Raw genomic sequence first — 17,266 nt, 5'->3', positions numbered from 1 at the left:
GGTCCAAGAAACTTGATGATGCATTATGGGCCTATAGAACTGCATATAATAATCCTATGGGTATGCCTCCGTATAAAATGGTTTACGGAAAAGCATGTCACTTACCTCTCGAACTAGAACATAAGGCATATTGGGCCATTAAAGAGCTCAATTATGATTTCAAACTTGCCAGTGAGAAGAGACTATTTGACATTAGCTCACTTGATGAATGGAGAATCCAGGCTTATGAGAATGCCAAACTGTTTAAAGAAAAAGTTAAAAGATGGCATGACAAAAGGATACAAAAGCGTGAGTTTAATGTAGGTGACTATGTTTTGTTATACAACTCCCGTTTAAGATTTTTTGCAGGAAAACTTCTCTCTAAATGGGAAGGGCCTTACGTTATCAAGGAGGTCTATCGTTCTGGTGCCATAAAAATCAACAACTTCGAAGGCACAAATCCGAAGGTGGTGAACGGTCAAAGAATCAAACATTATATCTTAGGTAATCCTATAAATGTTGAAACTAATGTTATTGAAACCGTAACCCCGGAGGAATACATAAGGGTCACCTTCCAGAATGTTTCAGACTCCGAAAAGGAATAGGTATGTTGTACGGTAAGTAAACCGACTCCAAAACAGTTCTAATGGCAATTTTTCTCCGTTTTGGAATATTTAAGAAAATAGGAAAATAATAAGTAGTCTGAAAGAGACACGAGGCATCCACGAGGGCGGAGGGCGCGCCCTACCCCCCTGGGCGCGCGCCCTGCCTCGTGGGCACCTCGTGCGCCCTCCGGACTCTGTTTTCTTGCACAATACTTCTTTTGGTCGGTAAAAATTCATTATATAATCTCCCGAAGGTTTTGACCACCGTACCACGCAAATATCCTCTGTTTTTGTTTCGAGTTGTTTTTCTCACATATCTAGATCACCATGATGTCGTCGAGCGCACCCATGGACAAGTTTTTCGAGAAGGTCATCAACCCCTACCTCACGGAGGTGCTGCAACACCCTCAAACCATTGAGATGCATGAGGGGGTGCTGCACATCCGCGATGTTGAGGGACCAAGGAGGACCGGAAGCGTGGAGACAAGACTCGAAGCAATGGAGCATCAAGTTTTCAAGTGCCAAGGGATGGTGGAACGCGGACTCGACGCCAACCACATGATGATCGCAGAGTTCACCAACAACCAGAAGCTAGATGCCAAGAACATTGGGGAGGCCATCTTCAAGCTTCACGAGAAAATCGAGCACCTCCAAGCCCAGATCTATGACCTGCAAAACCAAAACTGTGAGTATGAATATAGATTCAAGAGGATGAGTTTGGCTGCAGATTTGAGGATCCTGGAGACTCGATCGTCTTTCTATGATGGCGAGCCTATGCCTTGGAAGAGGGACGACGAGCCCACATCATCAACAACTCCATCATCACCACCTCCGAGGAAGGAGAACTGAGTATCGGGTATGGGCACTCCCCTTGGCAACTGCCAAGCTTGGGGGAGGTGCCCCGGTATCATATCACCACCACACTCCTATCTTTACCATTTTTCTTAGTTCGATCCTTTTGGTAATATCTTGATATAATAGAATAAAGTTTTAGTATGATTTAGTTTTGAGTTTTGCTTTATGATCCTTCTATGTAATCGAGTCCGTGAGCTATATAATAAAGATTAGTTTTCAGTCAATGGCTTGATTATCTTGCTATGATCGTGAGGGAATAAAAGGAAAAGAAAGAATAAAAAGAAATAAAGAGATCATATTGATCTTATGGAGAGTAATGACTTCACATATAAAGAGTATGATGAATAAAAGTTGTTGAGAGTTGACAAACATAGTTTTGGTCATCGTTGCAATTAATAGGAAGTAATAAAGAAAGAGAGGTTTTCACATATAAATATACTATCTTGTACATCTTTTATGATTTTGAGCACTCATTAAAATATGACATGCTAAAGAGTTGATGTTGGACAAGGAAGACAACGTAATGGGTTATGTTTTCTTATATCTGAAATAAAGTATATTGTCATGGATCATCCAACATGTTGAGCTTGCCTTTCCCCCTCATGCTAGCCAAATTCTTTGCACCAAGTAGAGATACTACTTGTGCTTCCAAATATCCTTAAACCCAGTTTTGCCGTGAGAGTCCACCATATCTACCTATGGATTGAGTAAGATCCTTCAAGTAAGTTGTCATTGTTGCATGCAATAAAAATTGCTCTCTAAATATGTATGTTTCATTAGTGTGGAGAAAACAAGCTTTATACGGTCTTGTGATGTGGAAGCAACAAAAGCGACGGACTGCATAATAAAGGTCCATATCACAAGTGGCAATATAAAGTGACATTCTTTCGCATTAAGATTTTGTGCATCCAACCATAAAAGCACATGACAACCTCTGCTTCCCTCTACGAAGGGCCTATCTTTTATTCTTGTCTTATACCCTGTACAAGAGTCATGGTGATCTTCACCTTTCCTTTTTATATTTTATCCTTTGGCAAGCACATGTGTGGGAAAGATCCTGATATATATATATCCAATTGGATGTAAGTTAGCATGAACTATTATTGTTGAGATTACCCTTGAGGTAAAAGGTTGGGAGGCAACACTATAAGCCCCTATCTTTCTCTATGTCTGATTAAAACTCCATAACCATAAGTATTGCGTGAGTGTTAGCAATTGTGAAAGACTAAATGATAGTTGAGTATGTGGACTTGCTGAAAAGCTCTTATATTGACTCTTTCTGATGTTATGATAAATTGCAATTGCTTCAATGACCGAGATGATAGTTTGTCAGTTCTCAATGAAGTTTCCGATTCATACTTGACATTGTGAATAGATTATTACTTGAGCATAAGAAATCATATGACAATATTTATATATGTTGTTGTTATAAGAATGAGCATGATGCCCTCATGTCCATATTTTATTTTATCGACACCTCTATCTCTAAACAAGTTGACATATTTTTCGTTATCGGTTTCCGCTTGAGGACAAGCGAGGTCTAAGCTTGGGGGAGTTGATACGTCCATTTTGCATCATGCTTTTATATTGATATTTATTGCATTATGGGCTGTTATTACACATTATGTCACCATACTTATGCCTATTCTCTCTTGTTTTACAAGGTTTACACGAAGAGGGAGAATGCCGGCAGCTGGAATTCTGGGCTGGAAAAGGAGGAGACCTCTTCTGCACAACTCCAAAAGTCCTGAAACTTCACGGAGGCACGTTTTGGAATTAATAAAAAATACTGGCAAAAGAATCAACCAGAGGGGGCCCACACCATGGCCATGAGGGTGGGGGGCGCGCCCTACCCCCTGGGCGCGCCCCCCTGTCTCATGGCCCCCCCGGCAGGCCTCCGGTGCCCATCTTCTGCTATATGAAGTCTTTCACCCTGGAAAAAAATCAGAAGGAAGCTTTTGGGATGAAACACCGCCGCCACGAGGCGGAACCTTGGCGGAACCAATCTAAGGCTCCAGCGGAGCTGTTCTGCTAGGGAAACATCCCTCCGGGAGGGGGAAATCATCACCATCGTCATCACCATCGATCCGCTCAGCAGGAGGGGGTCAATCTCCATAGACAACTTCACCAGCACCATCTCCTCTCAAACCCTAGTTCATCTCTTGTATCCAATCTTTGTCTCAAAACCTCAGATTGGTACCTGTGGGTTGCTAGTAGTGTTGATTACTCGTTGTAGTTGATGCTAGTTGGTTTAATTGGTGGAAGATCATATGTTCAAATCCTTTATGCATATTAATACCCCTCTGACTATGAACATGAATATGATTTGTGAGTAGTTACGTTTGTTCCTGAGGACATTGGAGAAGTCTTGCTATAAGTAGTCATGTGAATTTGGTATTCGTTTGATATTTTGATGAGATGTATGTTGTCTTTCCTCTAGTGGTGTTATGTGAATGTCGACTACATGACACTTCACCATTGTTTGGGCCTAGAGGAAGGCATTGGGAAGTAATAAGTAGATGATGGGTTGCTAGAGTGACAGAAGCTTAAACCCTAGTTTATGCGCTGCTTCGTAAGGGGCCGATTTGGATCCATATGTTCCATGCTATGGTTAGGTTTACCTTAACACTTGTTTTGTAGTTGCGGATGCTTGCAATAGGGGTTAATCATAAGTGAGATGCTTGTCTAAGGAAGGGCAGCACCCAAGCACCGGTCCACCCACATATCAAATTATCAAAGTAACGAACGCGAATCATATGAGCATGATGAAAACTAGCTTGATGATAATTCCCATGTGTCCTCGGGAGCGTTTTCCTTCATATAAGAGTTTGCCCAGGCTTGTCCTTTGCTACAAAAAGGATTGGGCCATCTTGTTGCACCTTATTAACTTTCATTACTTGTTGCCCGTTACAAATTACCTTATCACAAAACTATATGTTACCGATATTTTCAGTGCTTGCAGAGAATACCTTACTGAAAATTGCTTGTCATTTCCTTCTGCTCCTCGTTGGGTTCGACACTCTTACTTATCGAAAGGACTACGATAGATCCCCTACACTTGTGGGTCATTAGTATTCTGCATGTGCAAAACTGGCTTGCACCCGTTGTATGTGAACGTAGAGCTTATCACACCCGATCATCACGTGGTGTCCCGGCACGAAGAACTGTCGCAACGGTGCATACTCAGGGAGAACACTTATACCTTGAAATTTTAGAAAGGGATCGTCTTATAAAGCTACCGTCGTACTGAGCAAAATAAGATACATAAAAGATAAACATCACATGCAATCAAAATATGTGACATGATATGGCCATCATCATCTTGTGCCTTTGATCTCCATCTCCAAAGTACCATTATGATCTCCATCGTCACCGGCATGACACCATGATCTGCATCATCTTGATCTTTATCAACGTGTCGTCATATGGTCGTCTCGCCAACTATTGCTTTTGCAACTATTGCTATCGCATAGCGATAAAGTAAAGTAATTATATGGCACTTGCATCTTATGCAATAAAGAAACAACCATAAGGCTCCTGCCAGTTGCCGATAACTTTAACAAAACATGATCATCTCATACAAAAATTTATATCTCATCATGTCTTGACCATATCACATCACAACATGCCCTGAAAAAACAAGTTAGACGTCCTCTACTTTGTTGTTGCAAGTTTTACGTGGCTGCTACGGGCTTAGCAAGAACCGTTCTTCCTACGCATCAAAACTACAACGATTTTTCATCAAGTGTGTTGTTTTAACCTTCAACAAGGACCAGGCATAGTCACACTCGATTAACTAAAGTTGGAGAAACAGACACCCACTAGCCACCTGTGTGCGAAGCACGGCGGTAGAACCAGTCTCATGAATGCGGTCATGTAATGTCGGTCTGGGCCGCTTAATCCAACAATACCACCGAATCAAAGTATGACATGCTGGTAAGCAGTATGACTATTATCGCCCACAACTCTTTGTGTTCTACTCGTGCATATAACATCTACGTATAGACCTGGCTCGGATGCCACTGTTGGGGAATGTAGTATTTCAAAAAAATTGCCTACGATCACGCAAGATCTATTTAGGAGAAGCATAGCAATGAGAGGGGAGAGTGTGTCCACGTACCCTTGTAGACCGAAAGCGGAAGCGTTTATCAACGCGGTTGATGTAGTCGTACGTCTTCACGATCTGACCGATCCTAGCACCGAACGTACGGCACCTCCGTGTTCAGCACACGTTCAGCTCGATGACGTCCCTCGTACTCTTGATCCAGTTGAGGTCGAGGGAGAGTTCCGACAGCACGACAGCGTGGCGACAGTGATGATGAAGTTACCGGCGCAGGGCTTCGCCTAAGCACTACGACGATATGACCGAGGTGTGTAACTGTGGAGGGGGGCACTGCACACGGCTAAAAGATCAACTTGTGTGTCTTGGGGTGCCCCCTTGGCCACGTATATAAAGGAGGGAGGAGGAGGAGGAGGCCGGCCTAAGAGGGGCGCGCCTATAGGGGGAGTCCAACTAGGATTCCCAATCCTAGTTGGAGTCCCCTTCGTTTTCCAAGAGGGGAGAGAGGGAAGGAGTAGGAGAGGGAGAAGGAAAGAGAGGGGGCGCCGCTCCCTTCCTAGTCCAATTCGAACTTGCCATGGGGGTGGGGCGCGGCCACCCCTTGAGGCCCTTCTCTCCTTTCCCGTATGGCCCATTAAGGCCCACTACTTCCCACCCCCCCCCCCCCCCCCCGCGAATTCCCGTAACTCTCTAGTACTCCGAAAAATACCCGAATCACTCAGGACCTTTTCGATGTCCGAATATAGCCTTCCAATATATCGATATTTACCTCTCAACCATTTCGAGACTCCTCGTCATGTCCGTGATCTCATCCGGGACTCCGAACAAACTTCGGTCATCAAATCACATAACTCATAATACAAATCGTCATCAAACGTTAAGCGTGTGGACCCTACGGGTTCGAGAACTATGTAGACATGACCGAGACACATCTCCGGTCAATAAACAATAGCGGAACCTGGATGCTCATATTGGCTCCTACATATTCTACGAAGATCTTTATCGGTCAAACCGCATAACAACATACGTTGTTCCCTTTGTCATCGGTATGTTACTTGTCCGAGATCCGATCGTCGGTATCATCATAGCTAGTTCAATCTCGTTACCGGCAAGTCTCTTTACTCGTTCAGTAAGGCATCATCCAGCAACTAACTCATTAGTCACATTGCTTGCAAGGCTTATAGTGATGATCATTACTGAGAGGGCCCAGAGATACCTCTCCGATACACGGAGTGACAAATCCTAATCTCGATCGATGCCAACTCAACAAACACAATCGGAGACACCTGTAGAGCATCTTTATAATCACCGAGATACGTTGTGAAGTTTGATAGCACACTAAGTGTTCCTCTGGTATTCGGGAGTTTCATAATCTCATAGTCAGAGGAACATCTATAAGTCATGAAGAAAGCAATAGCAGTAAAACTAAACGATCATTATGCTAAGCTAATGGTTGGGTCTTGTCCATCACATCATTCTCCTAATGATGTGATCCCATTCATCAAATGACAACACATGTCTATGGTTAGGAAACTTAACCATCTTTGATTAACGAGCTAGTCAAGTAGAGGCATACTAGGGACACTCTGTTTTGTCTATGTATTCACACATGTATCAAATTTTCGGTTAATACAATTCTAGCATGAATAATAAACATTTATCATGATATAAGGAAATAAAATAATAACTTTATTATTGCCTCTAGGGCATATTTCCTTCAGTGTTCGCATGCTATCAGTAAAATATGTTGATGGAAAATAAGCACATTGCAGATTCATCAGATTAGTTCAAGCCACATGGAAAACCCATTTATCCAAACCAAGCATGATTAAGAACTAGGGAATATAGCAATTATATATGTTTATCATGTATTAAGTGCAGCCAAATTCGATTTATTCCTCACATGCACAACAATACAAAATTCTACCCACGACAATTTGACATTGCAATGTAGAATTGAACCAAGCAGTTAGCTAAACACCACAACAAATGAACCAAACATTAACTAAGCACCACATTGCACAATATAACATACTCCTAATAGAAGATCAGACAGTTAACCAAACCAAGCATGCTTAACAACTTGGAAAGATAGCAATTTTATTTGTTTCTCATGTATTTAGTACAGCCAAATTCGATTTATTTCTCACATGGTATACAATAACAGAATGCGGCCACAACAATTGAACATCGCATTGCAGAATTGAACCAAGCAGTTAACTAAACACCACAACAAATGAACCAAACATTAACTGAGGACCACATTGCACAATATAACATACTCGTAATAGAAGACCAGACATTTAACCAAACCAAGCATGCTTAACAACTTGGAAATATTGCACCCTGAAGAATTGAACATAACATTTGCAGAATTGAACCAAGCAGTTAACTGAACACCACATTGCACGACATATAGAACATATACACTATAGCAGAAGATTGCATGGTAAAAGTAGATAGCACAATTCACTAGAATTTGTTAAGGAAAGGCAGTAGCTAGCAAACGATGGCCTCGAGAAAACGCCACGAACTGTCGTTTAAAGCAGCCAACCGCGTCGCGGCATCGGTGCGCGAGGCTTCAACGGTGGCCTCGACGGCGAGGTGCTCCTCCAAGATTTGGGGGTCGGCACGAATGGCAGCCATCGCGACCTCATCCGCGCGTGCGGCCGCGATTTGCTTCTCCGCTGCCAAATGCTCCTTGAGATCCTGGCTATACTGCGTGCACCATGGCTTAGGGCGGCGCTTATTTGGTGGAGGGGTCGGTGATTTGGGTGGAAGGTGTCGCGCTCGTGCCGGCGGTCGGGGCATGTGGGATGTGGAAGGAGGAGGAGGATGGGGGTCGGGTGTGGATTACCTGCCTGGATAGGCGAGGCCGAGCAGCGTGAAGGAGGGTCGCCCGCGAGGAGGCGGCGCTACAATAAAGGAGTGAAGGTTTCAACTTGGAAAGGAAGGCGGAAAGAGGGGAAATGTGGCTTTTGGTAAGGGGGAGGGGCGGGGAGGTAGATAGTTCCGCGGAAGCCGAAAATTTGGAATCGCTTCAGCGAAAAAACTGGCGCGCAAAGTGTCATCAGACACGGTCCCTTATTTAGAACTGTGTACGATATGTGAACATCACAAACGATTCGGATAGCTTAACCCATGTGTGTTGAGTTTGAACGTCAAAAATTTTGGTTCGAATTTCCTTGGTTACAGTGGTCATCCACGTCTTGCATAATTTGGGTACACAAAGGAGACTAACTTCTTAATCGAGCAAGTTCAGCAAATAAACAGAGCTAGCTGACCTAAACATTACTCTAACAAATTAAAGATCGGCGCTCTTAATTAAACAAAACAAAGAGTACTACTACGGCTGGTGCTCGTCGATCTCCGCCGCCGCCTCCATGTCCAGCTCGCGCCTGACGGTCTCCAGGGGAAGGGGCTCCATGGCATCAATTGCACCATACTCGGCAAGCATCTCGCCATCTGCGTCCGCCATATCTTTGGCATAGGCCGCCACGAGCTGGGCATGGGTGGCCGCGATCTGGGCTCTCACAGGCTCCATCGTGGCAAGGTATGCCGCGCAGGAACAGACGGCTGCTCGAACTCTCTCGGCGATTGCCAGCTCTTCGGTCGTGAGTTGCCGACCGTTGTTGGAGAAGCTTCGTTCGATTTGTGCGGTGACCGCCACGAGCTGGGCATCGATGGCCTCGACATGGTAGTGGGTGGCCTCCATCAGGGCTAAGGCCGTCGCTGCGGAATGGACAGCTGCTGTGCAGCTCTCACCAGTGGCTATCCCCGAGGCAGATGTTGCTGCTGCCGCCTGAGAAGCAACAGCGGCCGTTTGGGCTGCCTTGGCCGCCCAGACGCAGACTGCGGTCACCCTCATGAAGCTTGTTAGCACACGCCTGGCGGCTGCGGCCGCGCTCTCGCCCGAGTGGGCCACCGAAGTTGCCCTCACAACGTGGGTCCACGTCCCCATCTTTCACCGACGACGAATGAACAGTGAAATGAAATTTGGGGAGTGAGCTAGTGTGCTTGACACGCCGGCTGTGGACTGTAGCCGACGCACCTTCTCGCGTAAGCCATAGGCGTACTATACACCGACGGTGCTCCAAGATATTTTGTGTTGCATCTCACACGGTTGGTGATAATAAACTGTGTGCGATCTACTTGATTTATCGTCTTGATTTGAATTACGTAATGTGGTCACTGCTACAAAGGATGGTATTTGAATTGTTAGAACTTTTATCTGCAGTGAACATGCAACTGTAGGTGTGTCGTCAAAAAAATTGGAATTATTCAGGGTTCGTTTGGACGTTTTTATACATTAACTTGGTTTTGTAGGCATTGCAGGTGCATAATTCAAATTTGAACTACATGCACATTCTCCAGTGCATATAAACTGGTTGAAAAATCAAATATGTGTCCTTGGTTGCATGCTTAGGCCCCATGCTAGAAATGGGAATGAATTTCAAACACCCTGCCACCGTCTCTCGGCCGCAAACATTGAGATACCTGGTTTTTAAATTCTAGTAAATCCAAAACTCGTCTGAAATTCATGAAACTTGGCATGGTATCATGGAGCAGCATCAACATGCCGTGGTAAAATTTTTGTCCCATTTGGGGCAGGTTTGGGTATAAGCTTCTCACAAACCAGAGCTTCTCACAACAAGTGTGATGGTTTCCGTAGGGAACGCGCCACCTTTGGGGACGAAACGATATCCATTGCCTCTTATTGCTTTCAAAAAAAATCGAGTGTCAACATAGAACAACAGGAGTGTTGTGTTCAATTTTGGAATTTTTTGGGGTTCGTTTGGACATTTTTATAAATTAACTGGGTTTTCCAGGCATTTTATGCGCATAACTCAAATTTGAACTACATGCACATTCTCCGATGCATATAAACTGGTTGAAAAAAATCAAATATGTGTCCTTGATTGCATGCTTAGGTCCAATGCAAGAAATTGGAATGAATTTCACACACACTGCCACCGTCACTCGGCCGCAAACATTGAGATACCTGGTTTTTAAATTCTAGTAAATCTAAAACTCGTCTGAAATTCATGAAACTTGGCATGCTATCATGGAGCGGTATCAACATGCCGTGGTAAATTTTTTGTCCCATTTGGGGCAGGTTTGGGTATAAGCTTCTCACAAACCAGAGCTTCTCACAACAAGTGTGATGGTTTTGGTAGGGAACGTGCCACCTTTGGGGACGAAACGATATCCGTTGCCTCTTATTGCTTTCAAAACTTTTCGAGTGTCAACATAGAACAACAGGAGTGTTGTGTTCAATTTTGGAATTTTTCGGGGTTCGTTTGGACATTTTTATACCTTAACTGGGTTTTCCAGGCATTTTATGCGCATAATTCAAATTTGAACTACATGCACATTCTCTAGTGCATATAAACTGGTTGAAAAAACAAATATGTGTCCTTGGTTGCATGCTTAGGTCCCATGCAAGAAATGGGAATGAATTTCAAACACCCTGCCACCGTCACTCGGCCGCAAACATTGAGAAACCTGGTTTTTAAATTCTAGTGAATCCAAAACTCGTCTGAAATTCATGAAACTTGGCATGCTATCATGGAGCGGCATCAACATGCCGTGGTAAAAAATTTGTCCCATTTGGGGCAGGTTTGGGTATAAGCTTCTCACAAACCAGAGCTTCTCACAACAAGCGTGATGGTTTCGGTAGGGAACGTGCCACCTTTGGGGACAACACGATATCCGTTGCCTCTTATTGCTTTCAAAAAATTTCGAGTGTCAGCATAGAACAACAGGAGTGTTGTGTTCAATTTTGGATTTTTTTCAGGGTTCGTCTGGACATTTTTATACATTAACTGGGTTTTCCAGGGATTTTATGCGCATAAATCAAATTTGAACTACATGCACATTCTCCAGTGCATATAAACTGGTTGAAAAATTAAATATGTGTCTTTGGTTGCAGGCTTAGGTCCCATGCAAGAAATGGGAATGAATTTCACACACCCTGCCACTGTCACTCGGCCGCAAACATTGAGATACTTGGTTTTTAAATTCTAGTAAATCCAAAACTCGTCTGAAATTCAGGAAACTTGGCATGCTATCATGGAGCGGCATCAACATGCCGTGGTAAATTTTTTGTCCCATTTGGGGCAGGTTTGGGTATAAGCTTCTCACAAACTAGAGCTTCTCACAACAAGCGTGATGATTTCGGTAGGGAACGTGCCACCTTTAGGGACGAAACGATATCCGTTGCCTCTTATTGCTTTCAAAATCTTTCGAGTGTCAACATAGAACAACAAGAGTGTTGTGTTCAATTTTGGAATTTTTCGGGGTTTGTTTGGACATTTTTATATATTAACTGGGTATCCCTGGCATTTTATTCGCATAATTCAAACTGGAACTACATGCACATTCTCCAGTGCATATAAACTGGTTGAAAAATCAAATATGTGTCCGTGGTTGCATGCTTAGGTCCCATGCAAGAAATTGGAATGAATTTCAAACATCCTGCCACTGCCACTCGGCCGCAAACATTGAGATACATGGTTTTTAAATTCTAGTAAATCCAAAACTCGTCTGAAATTCATGAAACTTGGCATGCTATCATGGAGCGGCATCAACATGCCGTGGTAAAAATTTTGTCCCATTTGGGGCAGGTTTGGGTATAAGCTTCTCACAAACCTTAGCTTCTCACAACAAGCGTGATGGTTTCGGTAGGGAACGTGCCACCTTTGGGGACAAAACGATATCCGTTGCCTCTTATTGCTTTCAAAATCTTTCAAGTGTCAACATAGAACAACAGGAGTGTTGTGTTCAATTTTGGAATTTTTCGGGTTTTGTTTGGACATTTTTATGCATTAACTGGGTATCCCTGGCATTTTATTCGCATAATTCAAATTTGAACTACATGCACATTCTCCAGTGCATATAAACTGGTTGAAAAATCAAATATGTGTCCTTGGTTGCATGCTTAGGCCCCATACAAGAAATGGGAATGAATTTCAAACACCCTGCCATCGTCTCTCGGCCGCAAACATTGAGATACCTGGTTTTTAAATTCTAGTAAATCCAAAACTTGTCTGAAATTCATGAAACTTGGCATGGTATCATGGAGCGGCATCAACATGTCGTGTTAAAAAATTTGTCCCATTTGGGGCAGGTTTGGGTATAAGCTTCTCACAAACCAGAGCTTCTCACAACAAGCGTGATGGTTTCGGTAGGGAACGTGCCACCTTTGGGGACGAAACGATATCCGTTGCCTCTTATTGCTTTCAAAAAAATTCTAGTGTCAACATAGAACAATAGGAGTGTTGTGTTTACTTTTGGAATTTTTGGGGTTCGTTTTGACATTTTTATACATTAACTGGGTTTTCTAAGCATTTCATGTGCATAATTCCAATTTGAACTACATGCACAAGCTCCAGTGCATATAAATTGGTGGAAAATCAAATCTGTGTCCTTCGGGGCATGCTTAGGTCCCATGCAAGAAATGGGAATGAATTTCAAACACCAGGGCACTGTTGATTGCCGGCAAAATGTTGAGGTACTTTGTTTTTAAATTCTAGTAAATCCATAACTCGTCTGAAATTCATGAAACTTGGCATGCTATAATGGAATGGCACCCGACAGGCTGTGGTATTTTTCGTCTCCATTTTGAGAGAAGGTGCACTCTAATAATAGCCAACAAAGGCATTTTTGAAACAAATAGCTGCCACTGTAACATCTCAAACGTTTTGTATAATTTAAATTCGGTGTGTTATGTTAACCATTCACATGACGCCACGCCTCACTCTTTTAATGGCTAGGAGGTGCCGTGCGGACAGGTGCTTGAGTGTTGGACTAAACGAAAGGCGTGCGAGCTGTACTCCAATGCGGAGGCTCAATGGGAAGCATGCGAGCTGTACGCCGCGCGGACTCACCGGGAAGCGAGCCCTTTGACTTCCATGGCCGCCCGCCTTGCTCGCATCCTCTCCATTAATGGTGCCCAAGCCGCTGTTTAATTCGGTTTTTAGATATAAAACACTCATCGCAAACGTTTTAGTTAGAACACCCGTATGCAAACCGACAGCTTCCCCAGGAAGCCAAGGGAAAATGTGCCGAGTAGGATTTGTGCAGCTCTTGATCGCAAACGTTTAGATAGAACACCCGTATGCAAATTGAGGGCTACGGTCTTTCCCCTTAAGTCGAGGGAACATCCGTAGCGCAGGATTTGTGCATCCCTTCAATGGAAACGGTTGTTTTGGATGACCCGTGTGCAACCACGTACAAACAATTTGGTAAGATTTGCATCTGTCATATTGGGTATGTTGCCATTTGTCAAACTAGAAAGATTTACATTTGTTGATGTAGTAACGTTGCCATTTGTCAATCCTTGTAACACTGCGATTTGTCAAAATATGCAGCTGAAATCACTAGCACTATCTAATTTTTGCAACTAAAATTCAGTAATTAAGTGTAGATTTCATTCATAGATTAAGCAATCGTTCTTAATTTATACAAACAGTTCAACTCGACAGCTGAAACGACCAAACTTTTCCCCAATTGTTGCCAACCACGTACTGAAATAGCTAGTTCAACTATATATACTAGCTAATTTTAAGTATGTTGTACAGTTCGACCACACATCTATAGTCAGATGAACTAAACAAAATAGCCCCTAAATACTACTACTACCACGGAGGGGCTTTGTGCTACTTCCGGCAGCCTCTCCTCTGCCGATCATGCTCAGTAAGAGGCAGAGGAGGAGGAGCTTACCGACGAGCTGGAGAAATGCAATACGGTGCCTGCCGCTGCTGCACGTTCAGCGACGCTCGCCAGCTCGAACGCCCACTGCCGCTCAAGACGATCCCTCTTGAAGCGGCCGGACTGCTCGTAGATCTCCTGATTCCTCGCCTCTGCGTCGGCGTGTGCTGCAGCCACGGCTGCGGTAAGGCTCTTTGCATGCTCGACGAGGCGCTCCTCCTCCTCCCGCAGGAACTCGATGTAGTGCGCAAGGTCGCTGACGCACGTGCGGGCCTCCACCTCCGCCTCCCTCCTTCGAGCGGCAGTGGCGGAGCGGGTGATGATCCCGGCGGTCGACGGTGGGCTGGCGGCCACAGCGGCCGACAATGGGGTAGCGGCCACGACCACCACCTCCCGCCTTCGGGCCGTGGTGGCGGAGCGGGTAACGGCCACGGTGGCCGGCAGTGGGGTGGCAGCCACAACGGCCACCTCCCGCCTTCGGGCCGCCGCGGCGGAGCGGGAGATGGCCCTGGCTTTTGACGGTGGTGTGGCGGCAACGGCGGTCGGCAACAGCTGCCGACGGGCAGCGGCGGTGGAGCGTGTGGTGGGTGTTCCGCGCACACCCAACAGGGATGCCACGCGCACTACACTACGCCGGGGATTGCGCCGCCTCCGCGGTGTAGCCTCCTAGCTAGATCTGTCCTCTGATGATGGCGGAGTGGCTGAGCGACAACGACGGACCGGTGCCATTGGCGATTGCGGGAGAAGCAGACGAGATAAGCTACAGGGAGGGAGGGGAAAATGTGACGCAGGACTCGCCGGCCGTGAGGTTTGTTATAGCAGGCCGGTAAGCATTGGGATTTTGGGGAATTTCACCGAGTCGGGTGGGAAGCTTGCGCGGGAACCTGCGAGGTTACGCGGGAACAGGCTCACCGACGATTCATTGGCACCACCGTTTGGACAAAAGAACGCCCCCGCGCGCTGCGCAAGCTTGCGTTGTAAGCCGTCTGCGGCAGCAAGGTGACAAGACGTGCGAGAGGAGGACAAAAGGACACTTACACATACGGTTAATAAAAAAATGATTGCGATTTAATTACCTACTATACCCATGTCCTGGTTTATAAGTAGGATTTAACTAATAAAATACGAATGCATGTCGCCAAAGATTATATCGTTGGAGTCATATTTGAACATAGTTTCCAGCTATACAATTTTTGTAACATGCATTAACACTTTTTTGGTTAAATTTAAGGTTATATACCAGCAAGCGTTTGCCCGCAACACACGCGGCTTATTCCATCACAAACAGCTCGGATGGATCAACTGTATGCCACGTATTGCACACGCAACTCTAATCTGATTCATGTTTGATGTCTCCGACATCGCTCGCACAGTTTGTCTTATTTGCCACGTATCACTGTGCCGGCCTCTGCTCGCGTCCCTCGGCAAGCTCTGCTCGCCGTTAGGCGCCGCGGCGCGCTCTGCTCGCGTCCATCGGCGCGCTCGGCTTGTGGACAGCTTTTCCTTGCGCGTTCAACTGCTATATGCATATATATATATGGTTGCTCGCCGTTGAGGCGACCGCGGAGCACTCTGCTCGCGTCCCTCCGCGCGCGCTCTGCCAGCGGTTGGGCGTGCGCACGATCACGTCGAGGGCCCCATATGCATGTGGTTGCGCCGCGCACATTTGCCACGCGATGCAGTTACGTGCGGCACGATGGAGTTACGCGCTGCAAATTAGAACTGCCATCAAGGGCCTGCCGATATTCCTGGTCGTCCAGCTTCCCCTTTAATTCTCGTGGCCATTATAACCTTAGTCTCTTCAACCTTTCGATCGCGCCCCACAACACAACAAGCACACCCACGACGACACATGTAGAGGGGATGTCCAGCGGCGCTCCAATGGAGTTTGGCGAGCATAGAGTGGAGACCCACGCGAGGGAGACGGATCTCTCGGTGGTGTACACCATCGACCCGGCCGTGGTGGACGACTACATCAACAGCATTGAGCAGTTGCTTGCTCGAGACAAGTACAAGGTGGTCGGCATCGACCTCCAGTACACCGCCGGTCGTCCCGGGATAGATTAGAAGGTTGTCGTCGCCCAGTTGTGCGTGCGCCATCATGTCCTCATCTACCACTATTGCATGGCCACAGAGCCTTGCGACCGTTTCAACAGGTTTGTCAACAGCACCGACTACAAGTTCGCCACGGTGGAAACCAAAGACGATGTAAATGCGCTCAGTGTTACGGGCTTGGCCTGCAAGAACCTTGTCGAAATCCATGACCACTACAGGGTTTGGGGCAGCACGAAGAAGGACTCCCTGGTTGAACTCGCCTCGGCCATCATCAACCCCTACTACGAAAAGATGAAGCAGGATGCCCAGAGAACAAGTCCCCTATCCTGGCACAGGGCCTGGATGCGGCAACTGGATGAACCTCGCCTCAGGTTCGCGGCCAAGAGCATCCACACATGCTACGAGATGTACAGGCGGATCGTTGACATGAGGAAGTGCCTTGTTACCCAAATCGACGAGCCCGGATCGAGCCATAAGCAGAGCAAGCGTCACACGAAGTAGAAGATGATCAGATGATCGTTTATGCTAGTTAATCATGCATGTAATATATAGTTTACTTTATTGGTGTGTGGAAATGTCATGTGTGTAGTGGCCACCTATGTAATTATGCATGTAATAGTTTACTTTGGTGTGTGCAAATGCCATGGTTGTAGTAGCCACCTATGTAAGTGGATGTTTAATTTGGTTATGCAACCATGTCCTTATAAGTGTGTGTGTGTGTGTGTGTGTGTGTGTGTGTGTCTATATATATATATATATATATATGTTGTTGTTCTGTATGCAATCCCATCGCACAACACGCACGTCTTATTAGCCGCAACTGTCTGTGTTATTATTGGTCTTCAAACACATTTCTGATTACAGACCTATTTGCCGCGTATCACACACATCTTGTTAACTTGAACCGTTTTTGTTCTCATGTCTCAACGCAAACAGTTCATCTGAGTAAACCGCATGCTGTATATCGCACACACCTTCATCTGGCTGACCATTTCTTTTG

This window comes from Aegilops tauschii, chromosome 3 (genome assembly GCF_002575655.3).
Source record: "Aegilops tauschii subsp. strangulata cultivar AL8/78 chromosome 3, Aet v6.0, whole genome shotgun sequence".
Classification (NCBI taxonomy): Eukaryota; Viridiplantae; Streptophyta; class Magnoliopsida; order Poales; family Poaceae; genus Aegilops; species Aegilops tauschii.
This window is presented reverse-complemented; position numbering follows the sequence as displayed.